Source organism: Camelus dromedarius, chromosome 4 (assembly GCF_036321535.1).
Source record: "Camelus dromedarius isolate mCamDro1 chromosome 4, mCamDro1.pat, whole genome shotgun sequence".
NCBI classification, from domain to species: Eukaryota; Metazoa; Chordata; class Mammalia; order Artiodactyla; family Camelidae; genus Camelus; species Camelus dromedarius.
The window spans coordinates 89,320,134-89,329,634 of record NC_087439.1 but is presented as its reverse complement, the minus strand read 5'-3'; the positions used below and the strand labels follow the sequence as shown (position 1 = coordinate 89,329,634).

At 40.1% G+C, this 9,501-nt stretch overlaps 1 pseudogene; it reads left to right on the top strand.

The window, feature by feature from the left end:
- Positions 1-6,918: 6,918 nt before the first annotated feature.
- The window catches only part of LOC105087340 (large ribosomal subunit protein eL8-like), a 69,258-nt pseudogene continuing 66,675 nt past the window's right edge, over positions 6,919-9,501 (top strand).

Genomic DNA, 9,501 nt, shown 5'->3' with positions numbered 1-9,501 from the left:
TGTGTGTGTGTGTGTGTGTGTGTGTATAGTGTCCATATACTATCAAATAGAAACTAAATAAGCTTTCAGACTCTGGTAGAGTATTTGAAATTTGACGTATTTGAATCTGAAGTCACTGTCCAGAATATTGGAAGTTCAACATTTTTTTAATGAATTTATTCCTTGTGAGTAAATGGTACCATGTTGATTCCCGAAGCTGAAACAGGTCACTTTTATGAGCAAGGACATTAGTTTTTGGGTTGAATAACTTTGCAAAAAAGTTTATTCCTGTGATGGTTATATGATGATTGCTCCTTCCCAATCTGCTTTCCATTTTCTACACTTCCCTCTTTTTGTCTCTCTCTATACCATCTTCCCTCTTTTTTTTTTCCCTTGGGTTCAATATCTAGGTAAAATGATGAAAACAACAGACACATTTTCATATTTAGCTTTCATAAATAGCATTAAAGTTAGACATAGTGCAGTTAATTATTAGAACACTATTTAATAGAAAAATTGGGGAGTCTTTTTCTATCGATCAAAGTAAAACATAGTAAAGATAGAATAATCTTGAAACTACCACGTGAATACATGGTTTTACAATGTGCAGATTTAGGAGAAAATGATGGTACGATATTTGTAACAGCTGGGGAAGCAATTCAGGGATTTTGAAATGTTCTTTCATTCTGGTTTATTTATTCTACTTCTCAGAAAATCGATCTTAAGAAAAACAATCCTAAGTTAGAGGAGAAAAAAAATTATGTCTACGTATAGTCATTATAGGGTAATGATGGAAAGCATTGACTCAGGGGCCAGATTGCCTGCATTAGAAACCTTGTTGTTACAGTAGCTGGGCAAATGCTCTGTGTCTCAGTTTCTTCATCTGTAAAATGGGCATAAAAACATCCACTTCACAAGATTCCCTACTTTGGATTAAATTATTTAAATATGTAAAGTGCTTAGAACACTGCATCTCCCTTACTAATCAGTATTTAGCTGACCCTTGAACAACATGGGGTGTGACTTGTCATGCAGTTGAAAATTCACACACAAGTTCACAATCGGGCCTCTGCGGACTCAACCAACAGTGGATTGTGTAGTACTGGAGTATGCGTTTAGTGAAAAAAGTCCACATGTAAGTGGACCCATGCAGTTCAAACCTGTGTTGTTCAAGCGTTAACTGTATATGTGTTTGTTCTTACTAAATTTAGCAGTAGAACTAATATTAACGGGAAAACAATAAGGAAAGAAAAAAATAACTATTCAATATGATATGAGGGAAATTAGGCATATCTATTAAAGGGATGCTATGCAGCTATTAAAAATAATGACTAGAAAGACAACATTAAAGCTACTAGTGATATAATGTTAAGCAAAAAGCAAAACCACAAACAATAATGTATATTACACGACTAACATTATATACGCTAGCTCTTCTATGCATATGAAGAGAGGAAGTTTATGCCAATGTTAACTGTTGAATATTGATAGATAATGATACTCATTACTTTTACTCACTCTTTTTTATTTTCTAAATTTATCTTTCTTGAATTAAAAAGCCACAGGCATTTCTTTTTTAAAATAAGATGTTCAGATTGAATGCTTCCCAGTCTTTCTCATTAAACTTGAAACAGGACAATTTGTTAGACCTGTTATTTTTTAATTATTTCTCTTGGTGCGGTGATGAAAATGATTGGAAGAAAATTCAGATCAGGATTCAGGGTTAGTGAAATCATTATTTTATTTCTTTCTGGATGATTAGACTGGCATTGAAACAGCAGCTGCAGAATCAGCCTGGCATGACTATCACGATTTATGGCAAATATGTATTTACTTGCCCCATTTATTTTTGTTCTATTGTTATAATTGAATTACTCATACTTGCAGCTTTTTGCTGACTCATTTTTGAAACGCATTTTTTTTTTCACCACTTTTATTCCAAAGTATGTTTGTTTTGCTCTGCTAAGGAAAGGGTTTGAATTGGCCACACTGGAAGCTGAGGGCCTCTTTGTGTCTTCCATTTCTCCTTATATCTACGTTCAACCCCATCAACTATTCAGACACAAAGCATCCACACTTTGGATGCTTTTGAGATGCAAGTTCTGTTATGATCTGCATTGGGAGCACTGTTAGTAGAAATGCACCATCTGTTCAGCTTTGGCCATTTCCATGGAGGGTGGGCCAGTGCAGGGACGGATAGCTTTTCATGAGCATGTCGTGTGCGTCCCTGGTGGCTCAGCTGATCAGTATTGGCCAAATTTGGATCCAGAGACAGTTCTATGTCTTCAGGTGGATTGTCACCCTCCCCTGAGTCAGCCAGTGCGAACAGAACGTTTTGTATTCAGCAGGCAGAGAGCTCCAGCTGACCTCGGTGGGCCTCCTTAAGATGAACACTTGTAACCAGAAGAAAATGGGTTCCATGAGTAGTGGGGACACTTGACTTTGCATGAAATGGTGTTTCATCAGTTCCTTGAGGTATGCTTCAATTTGGGCCCAGCAATTCCAGAGACGTGGCTCATCTCCCCCTTTATCGATCTCAGGCAATTCTGAGCATCTTTTTACTCTTCTTTAAAAACTGGCTGTGAATTTAAACAGCTGCTGCGCATGCAGGAAGGTGACAGAGGCAATTTGGCTTCCTGGGAAGAGTGTGACCCTTGTTTCGTGCAGAGGGTTAGAGAAGCATGTCTAATCTAATTGTCTCCTAGTAATAGAGTCACTTTAAGACAGGCTGCTAATGGAATTCGTTCCTGGTTTTTTAAATAGTGCCTTCTGAATAATCTAGCAAGGTTGGCTTACTACTTCCTAGTGCTTTGCGGTCTGAAAAGTGAGACCAGTTCCTGCCTATGGTTACTCTCCTCAGTCCTCTGGGGGTGATGTAGATCCCCTCAACCTCTGATGGTATTGAGATGGGTCAGAACCATGTATTGTGCAGAATATATCCTATGGCCTTTTGTTTCCCAAGGCTAAAATTTCATCCCTTTTATTTCTGATCCCAAAGTATGTCTAGGCATCTGCAGGTCAGCCTCTCTGAGATGGTCAAAGAGCTTGCGTTATAAGTATATCCTAATTTTAAAATGGCAATGTTAGATGCCTCAGACTTAAATAAAAGTCCTCTTCTCCTGGTAATTTCCTATGGAAGCCTTAAATCACCTTGTAGGTAGAGTAAAAAATTAATAATAATTGATGTCTGAATTGAGGGTAAAAGGACAAAATCTTGGGTTTTAGTTATTAGTCTAAGCCAGTGACCAGTCAGGCTCCATGATCTGTGACCTTAAGCTGAATTGGGAGAACTTGATCAGCAGGAGGTAAACCTAGATACTTTGCATTTACCTTATCTGGCAGGAAATCTCTTTACACAAATGTACTCACAGGGCGCATTAGAAACGTTGCCACCTTCTTGCAAAGCTCAGAAGTTTGCAATGGTGGAATCGCCATTCACAAGGTTTAACTTGAATTTCTTATTTTTTCTTTATCAAAAATCTGTTAGTTTTTATTTCTCATCTCTCAAAGACTGGATGGAGTGAGGTCTTGATCCAGTGGCCTAATGTCCATAATCCTTGTGAGGATGTATTATTCTGCTTTAACAAAGTACCACAAACTAGGTACTTAAACAACAGAAATTTATTGTCTCACAGTTCTGGAGGCTAGAAGTCCAAAATCAAAGTGTTGGCCAGGTTGGTTCCTCATGAGGGCTATGAAGGAAAAGTCTGCTCCAGGCCTTTCTTCTTGGCTTCTAGATGGCCGTCTTCATGTTCACATGGCATTCTTCCTTTATGCTTGTCTTTCTCTAAATTTCCCCTTTTCATGGGGCCACCAGTCATGTTGGATTAGCGCCCTTCCTAATGACCTTAATTCCACTTGGTTACCTATGTAAAGAACCTAACTCTAGATAAGGTCACATGATGAGGTGCTGAGGGTTAGATCTTCAACATATATAATTTGGGGGAACACAGTTCAGCCCATTCATGATCATCTTAGGTCCTAGGCTTCTTTTTCTATGACATAGGATAGGCCTGTGTAACCTCCCTCCAGGGGAAGGTTCCCCTCACCCTCACATGTGTTTCAGCTGAGGAATAGCTGTTTTCTGATTCCTGAATTCAAATTATTCTTAATATTTCTGAAATATAGAGCCACGTGGGCACGTGCTGCCCAAACCTTGCTGCTGTTCTGTCTCCACATGTCATGAAAGGGAAGTGCCTTTCAGATTTGATGTCCTGCCACTCATTCCCGACTTCTTCAGAATGATCCAGATGAAATGGTGACATTTTAACCTACTGGTTAGGGAGCCTTCTCTCTTCTCCAACATAGATGGTGTTCGCTGGAATGAATACCATTTTTCCCCTTATATGCTTCTTTTGATTTGGAGTGTGTCCCAAAACTTGAACTTGTGGAGAAGATATAGGAATCCTAGATTGGTCTCTCCATAATTCTTTCCTTGTCTCTAAAAGCAGAATGGAACTTGGGACAATTGATCTAACACTGGATTCCTAGGCTCAGAGTTAAAAATTTGAACTTGATTCTCACTAATACTTCATGGATCATAGAGAATTTGGCGGCCTTGCCTTTTGAAAATGGCATATATTTGTCAGCTCACTAATGTCTGAAAGGCTTATATACAGAAAAGTATTCTTCCTTACAATGGATCTTTGCTTAAGCTGTATGGTCTTAAGAAAAGCTTAAGAAGAGGTTTGATTATTTTTATAAGTCAGGCTAGAGCTCTATTTCTTGCAAAGGTCACCTTCTTAGTCCACATCTGCCCTGGTCCCTGGGGCCCAAGCTTCTGCTGAAGTCTTTGAATTTGCTCAAAACAGGTAAGGTCTGAAAGTTACTCGCTTAAGGCTTAATGTGCATAGCCCTGATTCTATCAAGACAGCCACTCGCCTGTGAAGAGTCACCATCTAGCCTGTGATCTGCCAAGGTGAGAATTTCAATTGGCACACAGCTAAATTTCAACCCATCCATTATGTCTCAAGAGTAAAAGACCAATTGTAAACTCAGGTTGCATCCAACTTAATGGTCCAATATAAGTCTCCCACACTGCAAAGTCAGAACGTCCCACTCAGACATTACATGTTGAAGTTCAAGGACCAGAGCCATGTGTCTTGAGCTCATTTACATCTCTCTATGTGTTATTTTGATCCACAGATTCCATTCCTTCTTTCTCAGAGTTTCTGGCCCTCCAAAAACAAAACAAAACAAAACAAAAAACAAAACAAACAAACAAACAAAACCACTCCCCCCAAAACAGAAAAAACCTAGAGCTTGAGAGGGGCACAGTGAACAGGACTCCTCCTCCCCATCCGAGTTCTGAACCAAATGGGAAATAAGGCAGGCGGCCAACCAAAGTATTATCTTAATTTACAATAATGCTGATTTTGGAGAGTGTGGCATGTGTCTGGGGGCAAATGAGCTTTGTCAAACTGAAACATAGAATTAGACAACTATACCCACCAGTCATAGGATGGCTGGACCATCATAGATAGTTCTACAAAGGTTTTAAAGGAAATTGAACCCGAGGCTGGTTTCTTAATGTGATTCTCCTAGTGTCTTCAGAGAGACACAGTCAACTCTGTTGATGTGGAAGTTGAGTGTGTGTGTGTGTGGGCGGGGGTGGATATATGTCATGGTTTAGCACTGGGAAAAGCACTAAAGTGTTAAAAAAAAAAATGAAGACTCTCAAGTAGGCTGAGTCTTGTAGACAAAGTCCATTTTCTAGCTGTGACATTTTGTAAGGAACCTAAATGAACTGGGTTCAGTTCTTTTATTCGTAAATTGAGACACAATGAAATTTTCCTACCTCCTAGGGTTGATGTGAAGAGTGATGGAGATAATACCCATATAAGTCACTAATGTCATGGCTGCTGCTGAGAGGGGGCCATCTTCATTCATGTATTCATTTGTTTATCCATTCAGCTGACCATTAGTTCACTGGTTTACTCATTAACTCACACCCGTAAGTTTTTTAGTATCTATTCTGTACATAAATACTTTGTCAGCATAGTAAATACTAACATAATTCATTATCAATGTCAATAGCATCCGAGTCCATAGCTGGACTGCACTAAAAACATTTGGAGGTACAGAGAAAATAAACTAAGTTTTAAATATGTCACTGATATTGGTATTAATTATAGAAATTAATAGAAAGGAGAGAATGGAAGATTTTAAGGCATTTTCAGAAATATCAATCAATATATGCTTTGGGAAAATTTCTGAAAATATTATATTTTATATAATAAAATAATTATTTTGCATTTTATTATCTTCATATATAGTATTGTTATATAAATATATAATTATATATTCTATTGAATAACATAATACCATATTTTAATGTCATAAAATTGATATATAGTATTTTTGAAACACAGACCCTTTAATTTTATCCTAGTTCTTTACAGATTTGATGCAAATTAGGTTCTTGTAATTCTAGAGGCATTATCATGAACGGGAAAAAAGTATAAATAACTCTAACAAGGAGATGAGGCCTGTTGAACCTCCGCATACAGCGTGGGCCCAGTAATTGAAGACAACAGAAGCCACAGGAGGTGGGCCATCCATCCCAGAAGACGCTGGGGGTGGATGGGGCAAGGTTTGCCCAGTGTAGCATTGGAGGTGCTCTCTCTCTGAAAGCAGGTACTCCCTAAGCTCTCAGAAGCACGCACTTAATGCCTTTGCAAAGATGCACTGAACAGAATAATTATGTGAGCAAAGACTGTGAACTGTAAATAACTCACGCAGGAGGAGTGGGAGAGGGGCCTGTGGGCATCGGCAGGGATCACGCAGAGCCCTGGAAGTGAAGGCTGGCACCTGAGGGTCCTTCCTTGTGTGTACCAGGCCCTTACAGATCCAGCTGAGGCTGTTTCATTTTGATCTAAATTATTCTGTAGTTCAATTCTTTCTTTAGTGTCCTGCACTTAAAGTGTAGACGAGTGCATTATGCGGCCTCAGGAAACGTGTCTGGTCGAGCTTAATGATTCATACCTGAATGGACTGATCAGGTTGGATCTGCCTTACCTTACAGCGGTGCTAGCAATCGGTGAGGGCTGGGAAATGCTATGAAGACCCTGCTCCCTACGAGAGCTTGGTTTCTGTGACCTCTCCTGGCATGTTTCATAGTCAGATGGTGGTTAAGTGGGACTTGGCAAAAGGGAAACAGAATCTCAGATAACAAAGGCTGAGGGGAGGAATCACATGGGCTCTCCAGGGGCAGACTCCTTGTTTCAGCAGCTCTGAGGATTCATGGATGGGGATGTGGTGAGAAGGCTTGTGGGGCATCCTTCTAGCAAATACAATGACTGAAGCTTTTTGTGATGGCTAAGAGATGAGAAAAAAGGATCAGGAGGCGTCAGGGAGGAGTGACTTTATGCTGGTCCAGAGTAATTATGAACAGTATCAGAAACATGAGCAGATGTGAAGGACTGCACCGAAGAGATGGGCTGTGCTGGCGTAATAAACGGTCTTGGTCCCGATAGTGGCATTTGTTGTGTGCTTGCTGTGTGCCGGTCACTGTGGCTCGTGCACATTGGCTCATTTAGATATAACCACTCTTTGAGACTGGTAGTGTAACCAAGCAGGACCCTGTGGGGCCTTCCTGGGACAGACCCTACTCCCATCCCCACCATGTCCTCCGCCTGACTCTTGTCTGTAGAAAAACTTTACTCTCCCAGGCTTCCCCCAGTTCCAAAGAGTGCACTTAATCAGAGAAGTGAGAAAATGCAGAAAGAAAGAAAAACAGTCAAGCAAGACAAAATAATAATAGCTTAGCCATTAAACAAAGTCAAGGACCTTTAGCTCCTCCCCAAGGGCTAGAGAGAATATTCTGAGCCATGTCCTGAGCCTGTTTTGCAGAGACTGAAACCCCCACCAGGTGGAAGAAATTAGCTATGTGCTGCCCACAAGCACGTGTAGACCCCAGGCCCATTGGAACCAGAAGGTTGATGATGTTGACTCCTGATTATCTCACCACCAACCAATCAGAAGAATGTCCACGAACTGATCACGTACCCCACAAACCCCTCCCTCACCTTATCTTTAAAAACTTTTCCCTGAGCGTCTTTGGGCAATTCGGGTCTTTTAAGCACTAGCTGCCTGGACTCCTTGCTTGGTGCCCTGCAAAAAATGCTGCACTTTGCTTTGCCACAACGCAGTGTCAGGGGAGTGTCTTTCCTGCTCTTTAGTTCATTTGGTTCAGTTACAGTAGTGGTCTTCGGGCATTTTCTTCTGAAAAGGGAAATGAGACATGAGTTCAAGCAATGCAATTAATAAAGGGCAAAGTCAGCATTTCAGCCCAGATCGTATGAACTCTGGAGAGCACATTTCAAGCTATTTCTCTACATTTCTGTGCATACTATAGGAATTAATTTGTGGAACAAGGGTATAGAAAATTCTCACCACTGGGCGCTGACTGAGAATTTCTGGAAAGAAGTCCAAGTTTAGATGATGTTCAGGGAGGCAAATTTATATAATTTAGACAAGAAGGAATCACTAGTTTTCTGAGATTGTGCACTTTGTGTCAGGTAATAAAGGAGATAATTAAAGTATTTACTTCATATTTTAAAGATTAATTCATATATTAAATGCTTAGATCCATGCCTGTTCTTATGGTAAGAACTTTTCGTATCACAACAGAATAAAGAGTGAAAATGATAGTGATTTAGGGTAGATGTTATTCCTCTGTAATTATTAGTATTTAATCCATATTTATTAGTTAATATTTGCTTCCAATTGCAAGTGATAGAGGTTCAACTCAAACTAGCTTAAGTAAAAATTTTAAAAGGCCATGGGCTTCAGGTAAAGCCAGAATCCAGAGGTCACACAGTGCCACCAATTCCTCTTTCTCCTTCTCCTACTTTCTTTTGGTTTTCTCTTGGTTGACTTTGTTCTCAGGCAGACTTTTGACACATGGTCCCAGATTAAAATGAGCAGATCTTTCCCAGTCGATCTAACAAAAGTCATAAGAAAGACCTGCCTGGGTCATGGACCTACCCCTGTGCTGAGAGCCTGACCACAGGATTTGACAGCTTCACCATGGGAGTGGGAAGAAGGAAAGCCCCAAAGGAAAAGATTTCAGGCATACGAAGACTAACTGATACACCTGATTGATGTATTTGGCTTCATGAAGGATAAGAGCCTTAGACTATCTAGTCTTCGTTTTCCATAATTAAGTTTCGTGTTGAAAATGTGATAAATGGTATAAATTATGATGTTTCAGATAGATCACCCATTTGGGGGGGATGTCTGGGGCAAGAACCTCTTCCTGCGTGAGACACTTTTATTTGTTTCCTATCAGTCAATCGCCAACAAGTCTTTATCAAGCAATTCCCATAATGTGAGAATCCTGTTCACACACAGCACAAATTGAATCATAGCACAGTCAATGTCATGATCATGGAAATCTCTCCTGGCAAGCAAAGCCCAGGCCCCAGCAAGCACACAGTTCTGAGTCACATTCAATAACACCACTTCAGAGCTGTCCCAGAAGACGGGTCGTCTCTGTAAACAGCATATGGCAGGTAATCT